The 23,688-nt window shown below is 39.8% G+C and overlaps 1 protein-coding gene and 1 pseudogene across 1 annotated transcript in view; one reads left to right on the forward strand and one right to left on the reverse strand.

Annotated features, from left to right (window-relative positions):
- LOC139085509 (sulfotransferase 2A1-like) overlaps positions 1 to 23,688 on the reverse strand; it is a 56,417-nt gene that overhangs the window by 14,686 nt on the left and 18,043 nt on the right. The window lies entirely within an intron of this gene.
- On the forward strand, positions 2,214 to 21,106 carry LOC103555781 (sulfotransferase 2A1-like; annotated as a pseudogene).

The following is a 23,688-nucleotide window of genomic DNA, read 5'->3' on the forward strand; positions in this document are numbered from 1 at the left end:
ACGAGGAGCGTCCGAGGGTCCGATAAACCAGGTGTGTCCGCGGGTCGGATAAACGAGGAGCGTCCGCGCGGCACAGGAGTCACCAGCTGCGAGGACGCCGCCGCCGCTCCCCGCGCCCGCGTGGACGCACGTGCAGGCCGACGACACCCTGGTCCCCTCCGGCCCCGCGGGGTCTGCGCGGCTTTTCAGGGACAGATCCTTGACAAATCCTGTAACCTCGCGGGGCCCTAGCCGTTCGCATCCGCAGAGTCCTCCCTCTTTTGGGACCCAGACGCGCAGGAGGGGGTGGTTCCTCGCAGGGGTCACGGGGTGAGAAGAGCGCGGTGAAATCAGGGATTGCAGCAGGGTCTGAAGAGAAGGCCAAGGTGTAGGGGTCGTGAGGCCAGGCCGGGGCCGGAGCAGCAGGGACCATGTCCTGAGTACCCAGCACAGAAGCCCACCAGGCCTGGCCGGGGCTGCAGATGCTGGGCTCTGCTGGCAGGAAGATCGGGGCTGGTCGGAGGGGGGCTGTAGAAACCTGGGCCCTCGGGGCGGGGGGCTCGCAGGGGCCGGGCCGGGGCTCCAGAGCCCGTGGGCACAGCATCGGCTCCCATGCCTCTCGGTCGGGCAGTCGCTGCAGCCTAGAGCCTTTCCCGAGGTTCTTCAACCACACGTCCCCAGGACGACAGAGGGAGGAGGACACAGAGGGGACCAGGAGGAGGGTACAGTCTCAACGTGTTGCTTTGCAATCTGGGTTTTAGATACTTCACTAGACGGTCTTAATGTGATTTGACTGAAGCCCAAGGGGCATGGCAGAAACCTAGATGTTTCTCTAAGTTCTCCTCGAATCAGGATTCCATACATTTGGGGGGCACCCTCCCTTTTGCTTGTTGCATGAACATGTGAAGCCGTGGCCCTTAGGGTCCTTCACTGGCAAAGAGAAGGGCGGGGCCAATGAAAGAACAATTGCTGTTCTGGATTCTCCATGTGGTGGATGTGAGAATTCCCCCAGCCCAGTCCCTGAAACCTGAAATTATTTAATAAATTCTCAGTGTGTTAAATGATTAAATGGCAAAGGAGAGCTGGATCCCGTATTCCAGTTTAGTTTAGTATGAATTCAATCCCACATCTCTGTGAGTTTAAAGCACCAGAGGGACTATTCAGTGCACATTTCCTAAACACAAAAGTATCTCCTATATAACCACAGTAAAATTATAGAAATCGGAGAATTTAGAATGATGCAGATTATTATCTAAGCCACATTGCATATTCAAATGTGGCCAGTTGTCCCAGTAATATACTGGGAGCATTTTTGTGGTTCAGGATCCACTCCAGGATTGAGTGCACACGCTCCTTTACTCTGGAACACAGCCTCAGCTTTTCTTTCTTTTAACGATTTCACAATTGGAACAGCACCAGCCCACTATTTTGTAGAATATCCTTCAATTGGAGTTTATACAATGTGCACACACGAATGCATCAGGCCCAGAGTTCATGTTTTAAATATGCCCACATGGGAACTGGGAAGAGTAAACGTAGGAGGGAAATCTGACAAATGCGACCTTAGCCAGGTGGTCGAGGTCAACATCAACAGTCATTGCCACATGGATAGTGAGTTCCCCTGAAGTGTTGTGATGCTAATGAGGTTTTACCTCTGTTATCTTTCTCCCCTAAACCCATAAGCCTAGGGGGTAGTCATGGCAAAAGCATCCAGCAAACCCCAAAAGAGAGACTTCACCAAAATACCTGACCAGCGCTCCTCAAAACTGTCAAGGTCATTAAAAATAAGGAAAGTCAAGAAAACATCACAACCAAAGGGGAGTCTAAGGTGGCATGATGACTCAGTGTGATGTGGTGTCTGGATGGGATCCTGAACTTAGAAAGGACATTAGGGAAAAACTAAGAATTAGAATACAGTAGGGACTATGGGAACTCTCTCTGCTGTCTTTGCAATCTCTCCATACATCTAAAACTGTTCTAAAAAATAAAGCTTATGAAAAATATGTTTAAAATTTGCCACAATCTACATTCTTGGGCTTGTTATTGAACTCCTGGTTCCCTATCATGAATTCAAACTATGATTACCCCAGAATGTTCTTGGAATGACTTCACGATTGCTCAACATCATCAGCTTTGGAACCGTCTATCGATCTGCTCTTCTCTTTATCAGCGGGAAGATCCTCAACAAACTGGGAGACATTAATAATTGTTCTATCTTTAGTATAAAAGCTGGTCTCCCAGCAGCTGCCACAACTCCAACAGCGGCTACACCTGAAACTCTAACACCTGGAACAAAGACCTCATCACAATGTCAGACGGGTATATGTGGTTTGAAGGGGTACCTTTCCCTACCATGGGTTTCACACCTGAACTCATGAGAGAAGCATGGGAGAGTTTTGTGTTTAAGGATGAAGATGTCTTGATACTGACTTACCCCAAATCAGGTAAGGAAGCTGGATCAGATGCTGAGACAAGCTGTGGCCATGTCCCTCATTCACTCAGCAAAAGAATGGAATGCTTTCTATATGCCAGACAATGTGCGATGCTGTGTGGGAGTAGAGCTGGGCCCTGATGCCATTTACATTCAGAGAAAAGGCTTCAGCCAGGCAGTTACACAGTAAGATAAGTGTCCAGGGGGTTAATCTAAGGTCTGGGGGAACCCACAGGAGTGAAGCTTAAGACAGAGCCAGGTTTTTTTATGGAGAGCGGAGAAGGATAACCACTGAAGTCCTCATAGAAGAAATAGAAAAAAAAAGGTAATTTTGTGAGGTGATGGATATGTTAATTAGGTTTATCGTTGTCGTCATTTCACAATGTATACATACATCAAATCATCACATTGTGCACCTTAAATCTATAATTTTTCTTTGCTAGTCATACCTCAATAAAACTGGGGAGGAATGAATAAAAAGCAACTATCTTAGCCAAAAAAAAAAGTAGAGGAAATTGCATCTAAGTTGAGATGAAACAATGAATGCTAATCTATTTAGTGAAAAAGAATAGTTTCAGGTAAAGGGATCAGCATGGACAATGGTCAAGAACTGGAAAAGACCTGGCAAATTCAAGGGAAGGAGAGGATGTGGGTTGTACTTCTATGAGGGGAGAGGCTAGAGGGACTGCAAACTGGGCCAAGACTGAGGCTGAAGACATTGGAAGTGTCCAGTGAAAAGCCAAGGGCGAGGGGAACCGGTTAAAAGGATTAAGCAAAGAGCCAAAAGGTAGAAGCAACCCAAATGCCCATTGACAGATGAATGGATAGACAAAATGTAGTGTATACACAGAATAGAATAGTTTTCAACCTTAGAAAGGACTGAAGTTCTAACACACAAAACAACGTGGGTGAACTGTGAGGACATTGCGTTGAGTGAAATAAGCCCATCACAGAAGGACAAATATGGCATGATTTCACTTTGATGAGGTATCCAGAGTAATGAACTTATTAAATCAGAAAATGGAATGTTGGTTGCCAGGGAGTGGAGGGAGGGGAAAATGGAGAATTGTTGTTGAGTGGGGACAGAGTTTCAGTTTTGCAAAATGGTTGCACAACAATGGGAATTTACTTCACACTGCTGAACTGCGCACTTGAAAATGGTTAAGATGGTACACTTTATGTTGTGTATGTTTTATCACAATTTTTTGAAAAGTCAGATTAAAATGAGTGACCATCATTTTTCCCTCTTTATCCAGGAACAAACTGGTTGATTGAAATTGTCTGCCTGATTTGCTCCAAGGGGGATCCCAAATGGATCCAATCTGTGCCCATTTGGGAACACTCACCCTGGGTACAGACCTGAGGATGGGTATAATTCACTAAAGGATAAGGAAGGCCCCCGCCTCATCACCTCCCACCTCCCCATCCAGCTCATCCCCAAGTCTCTCTTCAATTCCAAGGCCAAGGTCAGTGTTCAATGGTCAAGATAAGTTGATGAATGCTTTCCAAATTCTAATGTGCCTGGGAAACCCCTGGAGATCTGGTTGAAAGGCAGCCTCATTCAGTAGATCTGGGATGGGCCTGAGATCCTGCATTGGGTGTTCCAGGGTCCATACTCGAGTACAAGGGTGTAGACCCCTCCACAGATTATACCACCCAGATTTAAACCAGAGGCAAAGTGAAATGATAATGCCAGAATCTTAGAAAACCACGTTTTACACCCAACCAGAATTTATAACTGTGTTGTATACAAGATAACCCCACACTGTGACTCTAAAAATGATTAGCCAATCTTCATTAAATGCCTTCCACCACTTGGGTAGAAGCACCAGACATCGAGTTGCCCAGGTGGGAAGCAGCCCATTCATAAATCAATGCCTAAATCCAGGGAGATTGTTGTGGCATCGTGTCTGGTTTTTCTAACCATGATGTCTCCCTATATACACCCAGCTATTGAGCTCAGCAGCTACACGAACCTCTCATGGTGCCAACAGATGGTACCCAGGAGGGACCATGTACACCCAGGATCTAGCATATCTCAGACTGTTTTTAGAAACATACTTTCCTGGAAGCTGCTCATTGGTTTGAGATTTTTTAGAAAAAAAATATGCTTAAATTAGATTGTGAAGCTTAGGGGCTGGACCGGTGGCGCAGTGGTTAAGTGCCCACGTTTGCTTTGGCGGCCCGGGGTTCACCGGTTCAGATCCCAGGTGCAGACATTGCACCGCTGGGCAAGCCATGCTGTATTAGGTGTCCCACATATAAAGTAGAGGAAGATGGGCACGGATGTTAGCTTAGGGCCAGTCTTCCTCAGCAAAAAGAGGAGGATTGGCAGCAGATGTTAGATCAGGGCTAATCTTCCCCCCGCCCCCGGCCAAAAAAAATTGAAAAGAAAAACAAAAAAAATAAAAATAGATAGTGAAGCTTAGAATACTATTCTCCTTGGAAATATCACAATGTATTGCACCACATGAAGTTTTTTTTCTTAACCCATCGCTTCCCAAGCTTGTTTATAATACACTCATTTATCTGTGTCGTATTGGTGTTTGTTAAATCCCTGCATGGGGAAACTGAGGCCTAGAGAGAGCTGGGGCCCAGAATACTGTCACTAAGAAAGTTGGTGAAGAATCCAGAGTGTAAGTCAGATGTTCAAATGCCATGTGGTCTTCCATGTGTGTGTCCATGTCTGTGCACTAATTGTAAGTATTAGCTTGTTCATCTTTACATATGTACACAACTGGGTTAACTCCTTGCAGGACATTTGTTCCTGCCAAAAATGTCCATAAAATATTTGGTCCATAAGACATTTAGTCCATGCCCAAGGTCTGCACCATTTAGTCGTGTCCAGATCACTGCAATATTGGCCCATGCCCAATGCTTTTGGGCATAGACCAAATATCAAGGACCTTTGGGTGTGGGGACCCAATGTCTCCATGGACATTTTCAACAGGATCAGATATGACCAAATATCAAGCACTTTGTTGTGGACCCCATGTCTTATGGACACTTTGCATGGGACCAAATGCCTTCTAATTGGGCAACTACCTTCCAGATCCAGATTTAGAACATTTCCACTCCCCCAGGAAATTCCCTCCTCTGCCCTTGAATCAATGCCCGCCCGCAGAAGTCACCGCTCCCCTGACTTCTGACTCTATCGTTGAGTTTAGCCAGTTCCTGTACTTCATGAAAATAGACTTATACCCTGAGAAGGCCTGCTGTGTATCTATGAATATAGTAGTTTATTCATCGTCTCCTAGTAGTGATCTTTAAGCTGTGCTCCAGAAATATAAGAGCACTCACTCTTCAAACCTTCACTGGCTTCCCGTTCTGAGTGGACTACGATATTCAAGACAGAAACGACAATGCTTTCCTCTTCCACTGTGATATTCTTAATATTACTCTAGTGACTGGTTCGTAGGAACTTAAAAACACACATTTGGTTAATGAATGCAGTAACCAATTTCTTAAAAGATTGCATTGATACTTAGGCATTTTCTAAGAATTCTTTTTCCCCATTTTTATGAAGTTCAAGAAGGATGGGAAATGGCTGTATTTTTTTGTTGTTGTTGTTATTCCATTTTTCTCTTTCAGGTGATTTATCTCATCAGAAATCCCAGAGATGTTCTCATTCTGGTTATTTTTTCTGGCGTACTTCATATTTTGTGAAGAAAGCAGAGTCACTGAAAGAGTATTTTGAATGTTTCATCAAAGGAAATGGTGAGTGAATGTAAAATATGGAATATGGGAGGTTGTCAGAGGCCTTTATCAGACCCCATCTTACACCCGACCTGAGATCTCTACAGCTGGGCATCCTGGGGCTACAAGGCTGTGTCACCATTGGAACGTCAAATTTTCAAAGTCCACCTTCTCTCCTATAGAGCAGCAGAACCCCAGCCATCCTTGCAGCTTGCCCCGTCATAAACCATCCTAGGTATGTTGTGAGTCTCCACGCCTATCTAATACTAACAGAGAGCAGCTGTATTCTTCTCCTCTCTCCTAATTTGTGACTTTCTGAAATACAGCTTTTCACTGCCTTTCTGGGCAACACAATCTTCACTTTCTACCATTTTTTAGATGCATCTTTCTACAACTGCCTTAATCCTCTTGTCCAATCTATCTAAAATGTATGCATTTTGGCCGGCCCTGTGGCCTAGTGGTTAGGTTTGGCATGCTCTGCTTCAGGTTCCAGAAACAGACCTACACCCATCATTGGCAGCCATGCTGTGGCGGTGACCACATACAAAATAGAGGAAGATTGGCACAGATGTTACTTCAGGGCAAAAAAAAACAAAAACAAAAACAAAACCCAACAGTATACTTTATCCTAAAATCTCTATAGTGTTATTTATGCAGAATTTCTAGACTTTCTCAGATGCCTGAAATTTTGCAATTTTCTGCAAAACTATTTGATGAGTCCCTTATCTCAGCTATGATATGTCTCCTTAGTTTCAGCCGTGTTTCTCTGACAGCCCACAGACATCTTCACTGGAGAGAGGCATAGATACCTCTAGTTCAGTATGTTCAAAACTGAACACATTTCCCCATATCCCAAACTGTTCCCACTGCAGGTTGATCTTAGGAAATAAATAAAACCACCCCTCCCTCAGCATCAATAGGATTCTGTCCTCTTGCAAGTGTCTCCTGTTTTCCATCCCACTCCCCCATACCCCTCACCACTTTCCTTTATCTATTTCTTATCCAAGTCCCACGACCTTGATTATTACCTTCCTTCTCGTCTCTGCTGAAATGTCTCTGCATTTCTGGAAGTCTTCCTCTTCAATACTATATATAAGAGCATCCTACCCAGTATCTATTATCTTCTCTCTTTTTGTTCTTAGTACTCATCACCAATGAGTATCTAGTCTATTAATTTTTTTATTGCGTCCTTCTCCCAACTAAAATGTGAGCTCTTTGATTTGCTCCTTCTTGACCCAAGGTTCTAGAGTGGTGCTTGCCATACAGTAAGCTGATACGCCTGCATTAAATAATGAATATTTATTTGCCACCCTTCCCTTGGTGCTTGATTGAGCAAACCCACTGTTACTTCTCACCTAGATTCACATAACAGACTCCATACGGGTGTCCACACCTCATGTTCTTTGGCCCTTCTGGGCTATGTTGCAATCATCTGTTAGATATTGAACAGTTCACATTTCCTGGTTTGCCCTTGGTATAAAGGCCAATCTTCAAGCACACAGCGGTCGTCTTTCTTGTGGAGCTGATCCTGGCTGAACTCTTCCCTCCTGTCTCCTCATGTCCTTCAGGTTACTCTTTCAGAAAAAAAGGCAAAAATGAAATCCTAGGGTGGAAGCCCGGACATGAAGAGAGCAATTCCCTCACTGATATTGTATTTGATTTTGCCATTTGGTGCATAAAGTAGTCCGAATGGTGTTTTGACTGTCACCAGGAATCCAGGAAGGTCCAACCAATAGTGGTGGGTGATGAAGCCGTATCCTGTAAACCTCGCCACTGTCTCAAGATCAACTTTCTGTCATTTAAAACTCACACACGGGCCTCTTTCTTATCCAGTCAAGAAGCACTAACACCAGAATCTCTATTGATAGCAACTAATCTCAATATCCTGAGTTGCCTGCAGCCCTGTAGAAGGTTGATCCAAAACCATTCCCCTAAACCAATGAAGAAGCCCTGGGAATTTAAGTCGCAGGAAATATTGTCCTTAGACCGAGGCAAGAGGAGTCCCTGCTCTGGGCACTGGGATAGAGCAGAGCTCTGGATCATATATGAAACAAAGGCTTAGGGGATCTCTGCTCTGGACACACTTCCTCCCCAGCAAGGTAAAGTCTATAGGATTCCTGGAGTTTGTGACCCTGTCATCACCCATGCTCTGGGAACCTTGAACCCTAGAATGTCCTCTGCAAAATGCCTAAAGCATGCTTTCATGGCCTGTGTGGTCCTCTTCCCTACGTCCTACCTCCCAAGACAGACTATACCAGCACCATGAGTACTACTAGATTAGGCTCAGCCAAGGGGAGAAGCAAAATGAATGACCATAATTGCTCCTTGCAAGCATCGCTGAAGCCATTAGGTTTATGGTCATTACTTTCCCAACACTTTGAATGCCCAAAGTTGGAAATTAAATTAGGTGTTTCAGCTCCTATTCAAAATAATGCTTCTCTGGTGCTCATGTGCGTGGATTTTTCTTTCTGGTTTATATATCTGAGCATAGAACTGCTAAGGCATAGCAAATATGAATTTTCAATTTAAAAAAATAATATCAAACTATTTTCCAGAGTAGTTGTACCAATTTATATTCCCAGAAATAGCATATGAGAGTTCCTGTTACTCCGTATGCTCAGTGACATTCATTATTGTCAGTATTTTTTGTGATGGTCATTATAGGAATTTTACAGTGTAATTAGTGGAGATTGGCGTATTTTACTCTATCTCCTCACTTATAGACATTGTTTATCCCTCCTTTTATCTGAAGCTCTTTTAATGTCTATGTGATCTTTTATAATATTTTTCTGCAAAGACCTTGCAACTCTTTTTTAGATGTATTTCATTTCTTCTAGATTAATGACATCTTAAAATTACGTTTTCCAGTAGTTTGTGCCTGATTTGGGGATGGAACTGATTTTGAGTATTGATTGGGTATTCACCAATGTGAATGAACTCTCTTCTTAATCCTCATTGTTTCCCTGTAGGTTCTTCTTGATTTTCCATGAAGTATAGACATAACCTTTAAGTAATGACTGCAAAATCTCCATTCTAATACACACAAATGCTCCTGTCTTATTTTTTCCTGTGTTATCTCATTGGCCAGGGCTCTGGAACAGTGTTGGATAGAAGTGATGATAGTGTTAATACCTGCCTTGTTCTTAATTTTAAAGATAATTACTAAAAAAGGTTATATTTTAACTTTATTGATAAATATAATTTATATATTTAAAACTGGTTATTTGATATATCTATATATTGTTTAGTGATTACAAAGATCAAGATAATTAACACATCCATCACATCACGTAGTTAAATCTTTGCATTTTTGTGTAGTGAGACAGCTTAAATCTATTCTCAGCAACTTACAAGTACAAAATACTAAATATTACCTATAGTTACCATACTACACATGGGATTATCAGAAATTCTTCTCCTTATAACTGAAAATATAACTGACTAGAATAATATATATACATATAACATTAACCATTCATCCATCAAAGGACATTTAGGTTGTTTCCACATGTTAATTACTGGAAATGCAGAACAATGCTGACATGAACATGGGTCTTCGGCTATCGCTTCAAGATACTGATTTCAATCCTCCAGATGTATACCCAGGAGTGGGATTGCAGCATCAGTGGTAGTTCTATTTCCAAATTTTGGTGGACCCTCATCCTGTTTTCCTAATGGCTGTACCAAGTTACATTCCTACCACCAGTATATAAAGGAGTCCCATTTCTCCACATCCTCACCAATGTTTATTTATTGATTTTTTTTAGGATTAGGATAATAGCCATCCTAACAAGTGTGACGTGAAATCTCACTGTGGTTTAGATCTGCCTTTCCTTGATAGTTAGTGACATTGAGCACATTTTTATACACATACGGGCCATTTGTGTGTCTTCTTTGGAACAATATCTAATCAGATCCTTGCCCATTTTTTAATTGGTCTATTTGATTTTTGCTATTGCGTTGTATGAGTTCTCCATATTTGGAAGATTAACTTCTTATCAGACATATGATCTGCAACTATTTTTTCACATCCCGTAGGTTGCCTTTTCAAGTGGCTGATTGTTTCCAGTGCTGTCAGAAGCTTTTTAATTTTATGTCGTCGCTCTTGTTTATTTTAGCTTTTGTTGCCTGTGCTTTTGGTGTCTTAGCCAAGAAATCATTGCCAATCCAATGTCGAGGGTCTTTGCCCTGTGTTTTCTGCTAGGAGTTTTATGGTTTTAGGTCTTTTGTTTCAGTCTTTGATCCATTTCAAGTTAATTACTGTGAGTGGGATAAAATAAAGGTCTGTTTTCCTTCTTTTTCATGTGGATATTCAGTTTTCCCAACACCATTTATTGAAGAAACTATTCTTTCCTCATTGTGTGTTCTTAGTTCCCTCATCAAAAATTAGTTGACTATATATGTGTGGGTTTACATCTGGACTCTCTATTCTGTTCTGCTGGTCTATGTGCCTGTTTTGATGCCAGTACCATGCTGTTTTGATTACTATAGCTTTGTAATAATCCTTCAAATCAGGGAGTGTGATGCCTCCAGCTTCGTTCTCTTCAAGGTTGCTTGTCTATTTGGGGTCTTGTTGGTTTCATATAAATTTTATGAATTTGTTTCTACTTCTGAAAAGATACTGTTAGAATTAACATAAGAATTGCATTGAATCTGTAGATTACTTTGGATACAATAGACATTTCACAATATTACACTTCCAACTCAAGAACACAGGATATCTTTCCATTAATTCGTGTCTTCTCGATTTCCTTCTTCAATGTCTTATAGTTTTCAGTATGTAAGTTTTTCACCTCCTTGGTTAAGCTTATTCCAAAGTATTTTATTCCTTTTGATGCGATTGTAAATGGGATTGCTTTCTTAATTTCTCTTTCAAATGCTTCATTTCTAGTGAATAGAAACACAACTGTTTTCTGTAAGCTGATTTTCTTTCTTGGAACTCTACTAAGTTCTATTATTAGTTCTACCAGGTTTTGGGGAGAGTTTTTAGGATTTTTTTTTATATATACCAGATCATGTCATCTGAAAATAAAGTTAATTTTCCTTCTTCCTTTCTGATTCAGATATTTTTGTTGCCTAATTATTGTGGTTAGGACTTCTAAAGTCATATTGGATGGAAATGGTGAGGGGACATCCTTGTCTTTCTCCTGGTCTTAGAGGAAATTCTTTTAACTTTTCACATTGAGTATAGTATTCGCTGTGGACTTCTCCTGTTTGACCTTTATGATGATGAGGAACGTTCCTTTTGTACCTGATTTGTTGAGATCTTTTATTATGAAAATGTTGAATTTTGTCAAATGCTCTTTATGTATCTACTGAAGTTCTCATACAATTTTTATCCTTTGTTCTGTTAATGTGGTGTATCACATTAATGATTTGCATATATTGAAACAACCTTACATCCCATGATGTATGATCATTCTAATGTGCTGTTAAATTCGGCTTGCTAATATTTTAATGAGGATTTTTGCATCTATATTCATCAGGAATAATGATCTGCTCTTTTCTTTTCTTATAGTGTCCTTCTCTGGCTTTGGCAGCACGGTAATGCTGGCCTCATAAAATGAGTTTGGAAGTGTTCTCCCTCTTCAGTTTTATCGAAGTTAGAGGGAATTGGTTTTAATTCTTTTTAAAATATTTGCTGGAATTTACCAGGAAACCATGTGATATTGGGCTTTTCTTTGTTGGAAGATTTTTGATTTCTGGTTCAATCTCATGACTTGTTATTGGACTATTCAGATTTTCTGTTTCTTCATGATTCAGTCTTGGTAGGTTGTATGTTTCTAGGAATTTATCCATTTCTTCTAGGTTACCCAAATTGTTAGCATACAATCCTTCATAGCAGTCTTTTATGATCCTTTGTATTTCTGTGATAACAGTGGTAACGGTTCTCCTTTCATCTTTTATTTATTTGAGTCTGTTCTGTTTTTTTCCTATTCTACCTAAAGGTTTGTCAATTTTGTTTATCTTTTTAAAAGGCAAGGTCTTACTTTTGTTAATCTATTCTATTGTTTTCTTGTCTCTGTTTCATTTTTTTCCTGCTCTGATCTTTGTTATTTTCTCCCTTCTGCTAAATTTGAGCTTAGTTTCTTCTTCTCTTTCTAGTTCTTTGAGCTGTGAAGTTAAATTTTTTGTTTGAAATCTCTTGTTTTTTCCTTAACAATGGTGTTTATAGCTATAAAAGTCCCTCTTAGAACTGCTTTTGCTGCATCCCATAAGTTTTGATGTGTTGTGCTTCCATTTTCTTTGTTTCATGGCATTTTCTAACTTATTTTCTAATTTCCTCTTTGATTCGTTGGTTTTTCCTTTCTCCTGTGTTTACTTTTTTTATTCATAAAGTATAACTTCGACTAGATCTCTCATTACAAAAGTGGTAAATTACCTCATTATTTTGCCTGAAAACGTCTTTCTTTGAAATTCATTCTTGAAATATGCTATAACTAAGTAGAATTCTCAGTTGATAATTAATTTTCCACCAGTTTTTGGAGTTAAGAATGGCTCAGGCATGGTAGATAGACATTGCAAATTATAAAATAGTTAGTATATGGAGGATAGAGTGGGAAGACCTGTCTCACTAGAATATAATGTAACATATAGAAAAAAGCAGTTTTCAAGGAAACATTCCTGAGAATTTCCTGAATTGATGAAATATCAGTTTAAAGAGTCACAATTAGCCTCACAAAGGATTATTACAAATAAATCTTTGCCTAGTCTCTAGGAAAGTTGTACTAGAAAAAAGGAAAGAAAATCTGAAATCAGAGGAAAGACAGATGATATCCAAGGGAACAATAATTACGATAGCAACATGAAGGGAAGAAGACAGAAAAATAACTTCAAGGGCTGTGGAAAAGACATATCAAGCAAAAATTCTACACACGGAACAGATTAGAGGCAGCAAGAATACCATTCTTAAGGCCACATGGCTCTCTAGATAGGATCTTCTTAGAGACCCTTGAAAACTGGTACAGAGCCTGCTCCAAAGGAACAAGGCTCATTACAGGGTAAATGCATGAAGTTGGATAATAGTTTTCCATCTTTACTCTCATTCATTCAGCAAACAGTTAGGACAGGCCTAAATGTGCCAGATATTGTGCTATTAACTGTGCCCGAAAGAGTGAACATAATAGGTGGATTTTTGCTTTCATGGAGTTTGTAAACACCTCTTCTGTCTACCTCCCCAATATGTAGTGCCATTTGGATCCTGGTTTGACCACATTCATGGCTGGATGTCAATGAAAGGGAAGGAGAACTTCCTGATATTGAGTTATGAAGAGCTGAAACGGGTAACTATGGTCCTTGTGGTTAGCACATAACCTCTCACCATCATCTTCACTCCTATAACTTCCCTCCATTCCTCTGCATCTCTATTCCACCTTCTCAGTCAAAGTTTAGACTTGTGTAGGGTCATCAGGAATGAGAACAGCTCCCTGTCTTCATTGCCCTACATCTGGTTGACACTGCCCAAGCTCTATGCCCTTTCTCCATGTGTTCATCTTGTTTCTTCTTACAACATTTAAAGGTGTTTTTTAATAAGTACAATTGCTTTTGCTCACACTGGGAATGGTTCTAAAATTTCTAGGAGTAGGACACATGATGCTGCTGATAACCTAGGGTGGGAGGGGAGTGAGGAAGAAGATGGGACCAAAAGAAAAAAGTCAGGTTCCAGAGGTGTGTCCAACTGCCTGAAATCGCAGATTGACTGATAGAAGAAAGATAAAGTCAGGAAATCAGTCTTTGTAATTATTCTCACAGGCCAAGTCTAGACTGAACAGTGATGGGCAGGAGAAGTGGTCAGTTGATGCTCTAAGCCAGGAAGGAGAATTAAACCATTGGAAGAAGAACTTGGCTTATTAATGGTATCCCAGAGAAAAGAAGAAATAATGTAAATGCAGGCTTTTCCCTTTGAGAAACAAATCATTTCCCATCCTCTTCCTCTGTCCAATTCTCTGTGACCCCCACATGAATTTCAGTTTTTACAAAGAAGCCTTTTGTAATAAGTTTTACTCCCTCAGCTACATTACCTTCCAGTGATTATGCTTTCAAGCCAAAAATCAACTTGTATTGGAGTAATTTCTACAGCTGTGTGTCTTCTGCTTAGATCCTTATGGGGGCTCATGGGATAAAGAAACATTTTAAAGCATTACAGCTCTATGAGGAAAGTCTATGATACAAAGCAAAGTTTTTCTGGTTTAGGTCATTGTTTTTAATAATCTCCCAGGATCACGAGTCAAGTACTAATTACTGAGATGATGTAGAAGAAGATATTGTGAAAATCTGTGTGTTATTCAAATCTTAATTTTGGAAAACAACGTGAATCAATGGCACGGCCAGGATTTGAAGTCAATCTCTTGGATCTTTGTCAAGTTCTCCCTCAATCTCTCCTCAATTAATCCTCATCATAATTGTCTAGAAGCCTTCCTACAAGTCTCTTTAGAAAACCCAGGCCCTGTATTTTGTGTTAAGGGATCCTGAGCTCAATTCTACTGGGAGATCCATATGGATCTGGCACCTTTGTATCCTTGGTGCTCCTTCCTCTTTACGTTTGCCCTTCCTTCCTCCTAGTCACAACCAATCAAGCGCTTCCTGCTTCTCACGTTGTTCTTCTCTTCCTCCCTCCTCTCCTCCTTCTCCTCACATTGTTGTTTCCTCATTCTCACCTCCTTACCTATGTTCTTTCTGTTTCATATCCTCTCTCTTGTTTTTTCTTCTTCTAGGACACAAGAAGCACCGTAGACAAGATCTGCCAATTCCTAGGCAGGAAATTAGAACCAGAAGAAATGAACTCACTCCTCAAGAATAGCTCCTTTCAGGTCATGAAAGAAAACAAGATGTCCAATTTGTCCCTCCTTCGTGGTCAGTTTTTTGATGAGAAGAATGGAATACTACTGAGAAAAGGTAAAAGAAACTGCTCTGCCTTCAAAATATATCGGGATACGTGGAGGACATACTGGTGATAACAGCAGGGCACTAACGGGACTGGGGAGTGTTTGAATTTATCAAATCTAGTTGCTCATCATCCAGAGAGGTTCTCAGGTGCTATTATCAAGAAGTCTCTTTCCACGGTGTTGATATGGGCTTCAGGCACTTGGAGGATGTTGACTAGGCTGCAGTGGTCATCTGACTTATGAGAGGTCATTCAGATTCTCTCTCCTCAGAATTTGACATGGGGAATATTCATTCCACAAACACTGACCAGGCTAAGTCACTACTCCTGCCAACTTGCCAGCTGGGATTGACCTGAGAAGTGAGGACAGTTTTGGAGATGGTCATGTTGGTGTTACCGCACTGGTGATTTAGCATAGAGAACTATCCTGAATAAGCAAATGTGGAAAGAATGAGTTAATTGAGAAAAGGAGAGTGTTACCGAACCTGAAGTGAGTTCGCTCACCCGTTGCGCAGCAAGCCAATCTCTGACACAGGGGGTGGTGGAAGAAAGTAGGAACTTTATTTTTGCACAGCGCTGAGCAAGGAGAGAGGGCAGCTAACGCTGAAATCCCAAACTCCCCGAAAAGCTAAAAGGAAGGGTTTTTATTTGGGGCTTTAGGTAGGGGAGGGGGAGCATATGGCCTTGTTGGTTGGAGCTTTCCCACCAGCCTGTCTTTGGCCTTGAGACACTTGCAGAGAGGAGGGAGCTCATGACCTTGCTGGTCAGCAGCTTTCCCACCAGCCCGTATCTCTTTGCGGGAGGAGATAGTCCAGGTGCTTGTTCTTGATGGTGTCTGTCTCCATGGAGGATAGTGGATTCTGGAGCCAGGAAGCCAGAGAGTAAGCAGGGAGTGAGTGTTTTGGTTTTAACCCCATATATGCTTGGTTTAATGTGGGGAAACTGATATCAGGGTCGATATCAAGAGGAGAGATTTCTCACTTAGATGAGAGCCTGTCTTGCTATCAGACAATATCAGACCGTCTGTGAGGAAAGATTGATGGTGTCCTTATCCTTGGGCGCAAGATGAGTGAAGAGTGTCTACTGCATGGAATAGGAGCTTAATTTCCCAGAACTCCATAGTTCAAATACATCCAGGATGATGATTCATGGATGGAAGAAATTAAATGATTCAAAAGACCTCGATCAGAAGGCAGCTGCCACCCAGGGCGGGGGGGGGGGGGTGGTTGCGCTCACCACCCCAGTAGGCCAGAAGGTCAGACCATCAAGACCAAGAAGCTCATTCTTGATTCTTAAAATCTCTTGGAAGTTGTCCTGCTAGAGTTTGGATTTGCTTGGTACCTGTGATCTCTTTCTCCTCTCTGAGTTCCCCCTATTGGAATTGGAATATTTATCCTATGCCTTTCCTACCATTGTATTTTGGAAGCAGGTAATTTGTTTGTTTCCCAGCTTCACAACTGGAGATGAATCTTGCCTCAGGATGATCCCTACCTCGATTCTGACCCATGCATTATTTACATTATATTTTGCTGACTTTTGGACTTAAAGTTGACATTGGAATGAGTTTAGACTCCGGGCAGTTGGGACAGGTGGATGTATTTTTAATGTGAAAAAGACATGAATTGGGGGTGGGGGGGGTGAAAGAAGAAGTATTATAGCCTGAATTATGTCTCCTCAAAACTCACATGTTGATTTCCTAACGCCTAGTACCTCAGAATGTAACTGTATTTGGGAATAAGGTCTTTAAAGAGGTAATTAAGTCAAAATGAGGCTTATAGGTTCCTCCTAATCCATAAGACTGGTGTCTTTGTAAGAAGAGAAAATTGGGACACGGGAACATGCTCACACAAAGAGAAGATCATGTGAAGACAGCCATCTACATGCCAAGGAGAGGAGCCTGCAGAAGACACCAACGCTGCTGACACCTGGGTCCTGGACTTCTAAGCTCCAGATTGTGAGAAGATACATTTCTGTCATTTAAAAAATAATACGTCTAGCAATCCCCGTCTTTGATACTTTACTAAACTTGAAGTAAATTGGATTCCTAGCATAGAGAGATCGTCTATTCGTGGATTTCCTTTTATGCATCAGGGTTTGGCAGATTTTAAATTTTATATTTCTGTACAATTCTTGTGAGAAATGGCTAAAAGGACAAAAGATGGTTGCTTAAGAGAGAAAGTCAATGGGAATTAACAACTAGACTTTTGGTAGGGATAAAATAGAGCGGATGCAATCAAATTTGGGGCGTCTAATTCAATGAGTACACCTTTCATTTCTTTTTATCTAGGATGATTCCTCCAGAAGGCAATCATATAGGATTTTAACCTTTCCCAATTACTCATGGATTTCTTATATAAGAGTTGGGAGGGATCGATACAATAATGATAAGAACAGTTAAAGCTACAGTGTGAATATTATTGCTGAGCTGGTGGTCTGACTCCACGTGTAGCTTATAATTGAATCATCATGACAATCTCATGAGGGATTATTTCCCTCAGAAAAAGATGATAACTGATGCAGCTAGTAAGACACAAGTCCCTCTGATAGCCGATCTCTGACACTGGAGACTAAGCATAACCATCATGGTTTAGGTCTTCGATATTCTAGGACCGAGTAAACTAAGAATGATTGAGTGGGTGAAAGAAAGAAAAAGAAAGCAAGAAAGAAAGGGATGAAAAGGGATAATATCCTGCTTCTCTGTTCCACGTCTGATCTATGTCCTTTCTTTCATCTGAAAGGCATCTACAGGTCAAAGATTAATTTTAAAATTACTTATATCAATGATAGTTCAATAATTTGTTATGTAAATTATGATGTAATGAAAAGCCCTATCAAATGTTGGCTGTTTTTGGTCAAAGGCTGTTCTGTTCCACCTACTTTCATGACGTTTGTGGGCATTTCTATGCTCAGGACGCAAGAAAAAGACTTTTATTTTCCCTCGAGGGCTATACTTAGGAGAGTCCTGGATGTTGAAGTCTCCATTAGTGGTGACCCATCTGATTTTCAGATAAGGGTAATAGTTTTCCCTAATTGACCGCAATTGTTATTATCCTTGATGATTTTATTCTAAAGGATGATGCTTGGCATGGATTACATGTTCTATGACTTTTGTTGAATAAACAGACAGAAGAGTTAATTTAAAAATATGATGATTAATGAAATGTGGTATAAAGTGTAATAATCAATGAGCTTGTGGCACTTTGGCCTCCCTCTGTTGTCAACGTCGCCCAGTCTGTGTTGCTTGGTTGCAGCAGCTTCAGAAAGCTAACAGAGAATCGTTTGGGGAGATTTTTAAGAGGCAAGGACAAAGGAGAGATGTAAACAGAAATTAACATCCAAAAGATTTCTAGGATTTTGAAAACTAGTATGATTTAGAATTTGAAGCCCCTTCATAGAAACATTCAATTCTCTCATCTGGACTAATATTTGATAGGGGGCCGCCATATTGAATTTACATAGACTCTGTTGCCTCAAGAACTCTTTCTGGCTTTCTAAAGTCAGATGTGTTATGGTTGATACAGGAGCCAAAAAAGTCAATAATGATAAAACTGATTCTAACTGTGAAGATAATGATGAGCATGAGAGTAGCAGTGGATGTCTATAGAGTACCAATTATTTATTGGACATTCTTTGATATCACTTCTATGTGTATGAGTATATAATTTATATTTTTAGATATTATTTTATATATAATTATGTATTATTCTCTTAGATAATATTAATTAATGTATTAATTTGTTTAATATAGTAATGTAATACATAAAGTGTTAATTTATATGACACGGAAATAATAATATAATTGTATCATTAAGAGGATGGCTTCTAGTGATAAAATCTTTGGCTTTAAATTCACATCCTTCGCTTTCTGACTGTGTAACTCTCCAAGTCTTTTTTTCCGCATCTGTAAAATGAAAATAATAATAGTACCTTCCTCATCCTTTTACTCATCTTTTCAACAAATATTTGAGTACATACTATGTGTCTATGACTCTTTGAAACACTAAGTCTTTGGCAATTTAAAAAGAAAAGGCTGGGACTTTCTTAAACTTACACATATTGGAGATACATCAGACACACAAAGAGGACATACATATAGCAAATCATACATGATAAGTGTTATGAAGTAAAATACAGCAAGGATGCGGCTTACAGTTTTAAACTGGGCGGTGGGAGAGAACCTCACTGAGAAGATACACTGGAGCAAAGACATCAAAAAAGCAAACCAGGAAGACACGGATGTGTGTGAGAGAACAGCCTTCGAGGAAGAAGGGGCAGGGAATGCACACAGCCTGAGGAGGGGTAACGTCTGAAGCAGAATCAGAAGACTCACTGTGAGGGGGTAGAATGAGCAAGTGGGTGGTCACAGGAGACGGAGTCAGAGAAATGACAGGGGCCAAACCACCTGAAGCTGTAAGAACTTTCACTGAGTGAAACCAGAAGTCCTCGGAGAACTTCAGCTGGAAGGGACATGGTCTAGCTTCTCAAGGAATCAAGATGGCTGCCGTGCTGAGATTAACTTATAATGGAGAAGGATGGAGAACAGAGAGACTAGTCATACATCTAATACGATAATCCAGATGAGACAAGGTTTTGGCTTGGGCCAAGGTGGTAGAAATAGAGGTGGTGAGAATTGGCCGGATTCTGGATGTATCAGAGGATGTGGGCACAGGATTGCTGATGATTGTATACAGGATGTGCTGGGAGAGAGGAGGATAGAGAAAACCTTTCCGAGGCAGGTGGAAGTGTAAATGGGTATGATTGGCAGGGAGTATAAAGGTCCACCGATGAGCCATTAGTCATTCTGCTCTATTAGCTACAATTTCCGTGGCAAGTGGAGGAGATGTGTTGGGACCTGCGACTTACCCCCAGATCTGATCTGTGTCTCTATTTCATGTTTGTAGGCATTACTGGAGACTGGAAAAATCACATCACGGTGGCCCAAGCTGAAGCCTTTGATAGAATATTCCAGGAGAAGATGGCAGATCTTCCTCAAGAGTTGTTCCCATGGGAATAATGTTCAAAAACTTCTGGATCTTACATGAATCTTGATATTTGTTTCCTGTGTTTGTACATATGCACGACTGGAGGTAATTGCATAAAACCTGTATTTCATCCTGGAGCTTTGAATTATCTAGTCCTTGCATCTTTGAGTTCTTGATTATTAAAAACTACCAAGGTACCCTTAATTCACTTTGAGGCATCCAGCTCTTAAAAAAGATTTTTGTGTAACATTTCATACCTACAGAATGATAGAGAAATAATGTAAGTACTACCCAAAATTATGTCAAAAATTTTTAATAAAATTAAGCAGCAATTCAGGCTCCTTTTTCTCAATTACCTGTACCTCCACAATTTGTTAAGATTTTGACCTTAATTTATATGTTTCCCAAAGTAGTGTTATTCTCCCAATATGTGGTGTTTGACCATAAACAATATATAGTATTTATGGAGGCTTTCAAAACTTAGAGAAATGGCTTACTGTATAATGCATTCATCAGCTTACATTTCCACTCAGTATTTTCTGTTTGGCTTTCATCCATGTTGATTATATAATTAGTTCAGTATTTATTATTGAGACTTGTAACATAATTCTGTGACCAATTCTCCTGTGGATGAACTTGGATTTCTCCCCACCAGTTTCCCCCTATTTGAGTGACTGCCTTGCCCTAACATATGCTCTACCCTGGAAAATATTCCAGGTGCATTTGAGAAGAATTTGCATTCTGCTGCTTTTGGATGCAATATTCTGTGAATATCTGTTAAGTCCACCTGCTTTAATATGTAGTGTAATTCCAATGTTTCCTTGCTGATTTTCTGCCAGGTTGACCTATCCATTGTTGAAAGTGAAATATTGAAATTTCCTCTTCTTATTGTTTTATTATGTCTCCCTTTGGCTATGTTAACATCTGCTTGCTATATTTAGTTGCTCCTGTGTTGGGTGCATAAACATTTACAAATGTTAGATCTTGTTGGACTGATCCCATTATCATTATATAGGGACCTTCTTTGACTCTTACTACAGTCTGTCTTAAAGCTGTTTTGCTGATAAGTATAATTACTCCTGCTTTCTTTTGATTTCCATTTGAATAAAATAAAGTCTTAATAATTTAACAATATTTAAATCACATACAGCAGCTTTTCTGAACACAATAGTATGAAAGTAAAGTCATCTACAAGAAAAAAACTAGAAAGTTTACAAACATGTGGAGATTAAACATGGTACTGAATACCCTGTGGGTCAAAGAAGAAATCAAAAGGGAAACAAAAAATATCTATAGACAGTGATACATCACAGCGACAAAATGAAGGATAAAAATCGTATGCTCATCTCCATAGATGCAGAAAAAGCATTTGACAAAATTCAAAATCAATTCATGATAAAAACACTCAACAAACTGTGTACAGATGGTACGTAGCTCAACATAATAAAGGCCATTTATGACAATCCCACAGCTAACATCATATTCAATGGTGAAAAGCTCAAACATTTCCTCTAAGATCAGGAACAAGACAAAGATGCTCAAACTCACCACTTTTATTCAACATAGTGCTGGAAGTCCTAGCCGTGGAAATCCAAGACGAAAAAGAAATAAAAGGCAACCAATCTGGAAAGGAAGGAGTAAAACTGTCTTTATTTGCAGATGACATGATACTATATACAGAAAACCCTAAAACTCAACCAAAAAAACTGTTAGAACTAATCAACAAATTCAGGAAAGTTGCAGGATATAAAAACAACACACAAAAGTCAGTTGCATTTCTATACATTAACAATGAGCTGTCAGAAAGAGAAATTAAGAGAACAATCACTTTTATAATTTCTCTAAAAGAATAAAATACCTAGGAATAAATTTAACCAAGGTGGTGAAGGTTCTGTACACTGAAAGCTGTAGCACATCGATGAAATGAACTTGAAGACACAAATGAATGGAAACACAACCCATGCTCCCAGATTGGAAGAATTAACATTGTTAAAATGTCCATACTACCCAAAGCCACCTACAGATTCAATGCAATCCATACCAAAATTCCAATGGTATTTTTTACAGAAATAGGAAAAATTCTAAAATTCTTTGGTATCTCAAAAGACCCTAAGTAGCCAAAGCAATCTTGAGTTAGAAGAACAAACCTAGAAGTATCATACTTCCTGATTTCAAACTATATTATGAAGCTGTAGTAATCAAAATAGTACAATACTGGCATAGAACCACACACATTGTATCTATGGAACAGAATAGAGGGCCCAGAAATAAACTCAAGCATCATGACCAGTTAAATTATGACAAAGGAGTCAAGAATATACAAGGGGGAAAGGATAGTCTCTTTAATAAATTGTGTTGGGAAAACTGGACAGCCACATGCAAAAGGATGAAACTGGATGTCTATCTTACATCGTACACAAAAACCAACTCAAAATGGACTAAAGATTTGAACTTAAGACACGAAAACTTAAAACTCCTACAAGAAACTCAGAGGAAATGATCCTTGCCATCAGTCTTGCCTATGATTTTTTGGATTTGACATCAAAAGTAAAGGCAATAAAAGGAAAAATAAACGTGAGATTACATCAAACTAAAAAACTTCTGGACCACAAAGGATACCATCGACAAAATGAAAAAGCCACATATATAATGGGAGAAAATATTTGCAAATCACACATCTGATAAGAGATAAATATTCAAAATATATAAAGAACTCATACAATTCAGTAACAAAAAAACCAATCCAATTAAAAAATTGACAGAGGTTCTGAATAGACAGTATTCCCAAAAAGACATACAAATATCCAATAGGTACATGAAAAGGTGCCCAACATCATTAATCATCAGGGAAACACAAATCAAAACCACAATGAGCTATCACCTCAAACCCGTTAGGATGCCTTTTATCAAAAAAGTTTAAAATATAACAAATGTTTGTGGGGATGTGGAGAAATTGAAACCTTTGTCCACTACTGGTGGGAATGTAGGTTGGTGCCGCTACTATGGAAAACAGTTTGAAGGTTCCTCAAAAATAAAAAACAGAAGTCCTATATGATCCAGCAATTCCACTCCTGGATATTTATCCAAAAGACGTGAAATCATGAACTCAAAGAGTTATCTACATTCTCATGTTCAATGCAGCATTATTCTCAATAGGCAAGGCATGGAAAGAACCTAAATGCCCATCCACAAGTGAGTAGATAAAGAAAATGTGGTCTAAACAAACAATGCAATATTACTGAGCCTTAAAGAAGAAGGAAATCCTGCCATTTGCAACAACATGAATGAACCTGGAGGACGTTAAGCTAAGTGGTATATGCCAGACACAGGAGAACAAATAGTGCATGATCCTACTCATATGAGGTATCTCAAATAGCCAAACTCATAGAAAGAGAGCATAGAATGGTAGTTGCCAGAGATCAAGGGAGGAAAGGAAATGGGGTGTTTCTGTTCAATGGGTGTAAAGTTTCAGTTACACAAGATGAATGAGTTCTAGAGATTTGCTGTACAATATTGTGCCTAGAACAATGAACAAAACTGTATTGTGCATTTACTAATTTTTTAAGAGGGTAGATCTCATGTTAAATGTTCATACCACAATAAGACATTAATTAACTAATTAACAATAAGTAGGCATTCTCTTAAAAAACAGCAAGCAAAAGGAAAGAAATAATAAAGACTAGAGCAATAATCAATACAATTGAAAACAATCAATA

This window comes from Equus przewalskii, chromosome 9 (genome assembly GCF_037783145.1).
Source record: "Equus przewalskii isolate Varuska chromosome 9, EquPr2, whole genome shotgun sequence".
NCBI lineage: Eukaryota > Metazoa > Chordata > Mammalia > Perissodactyla > Equidae > Equus > Equus przewalskii.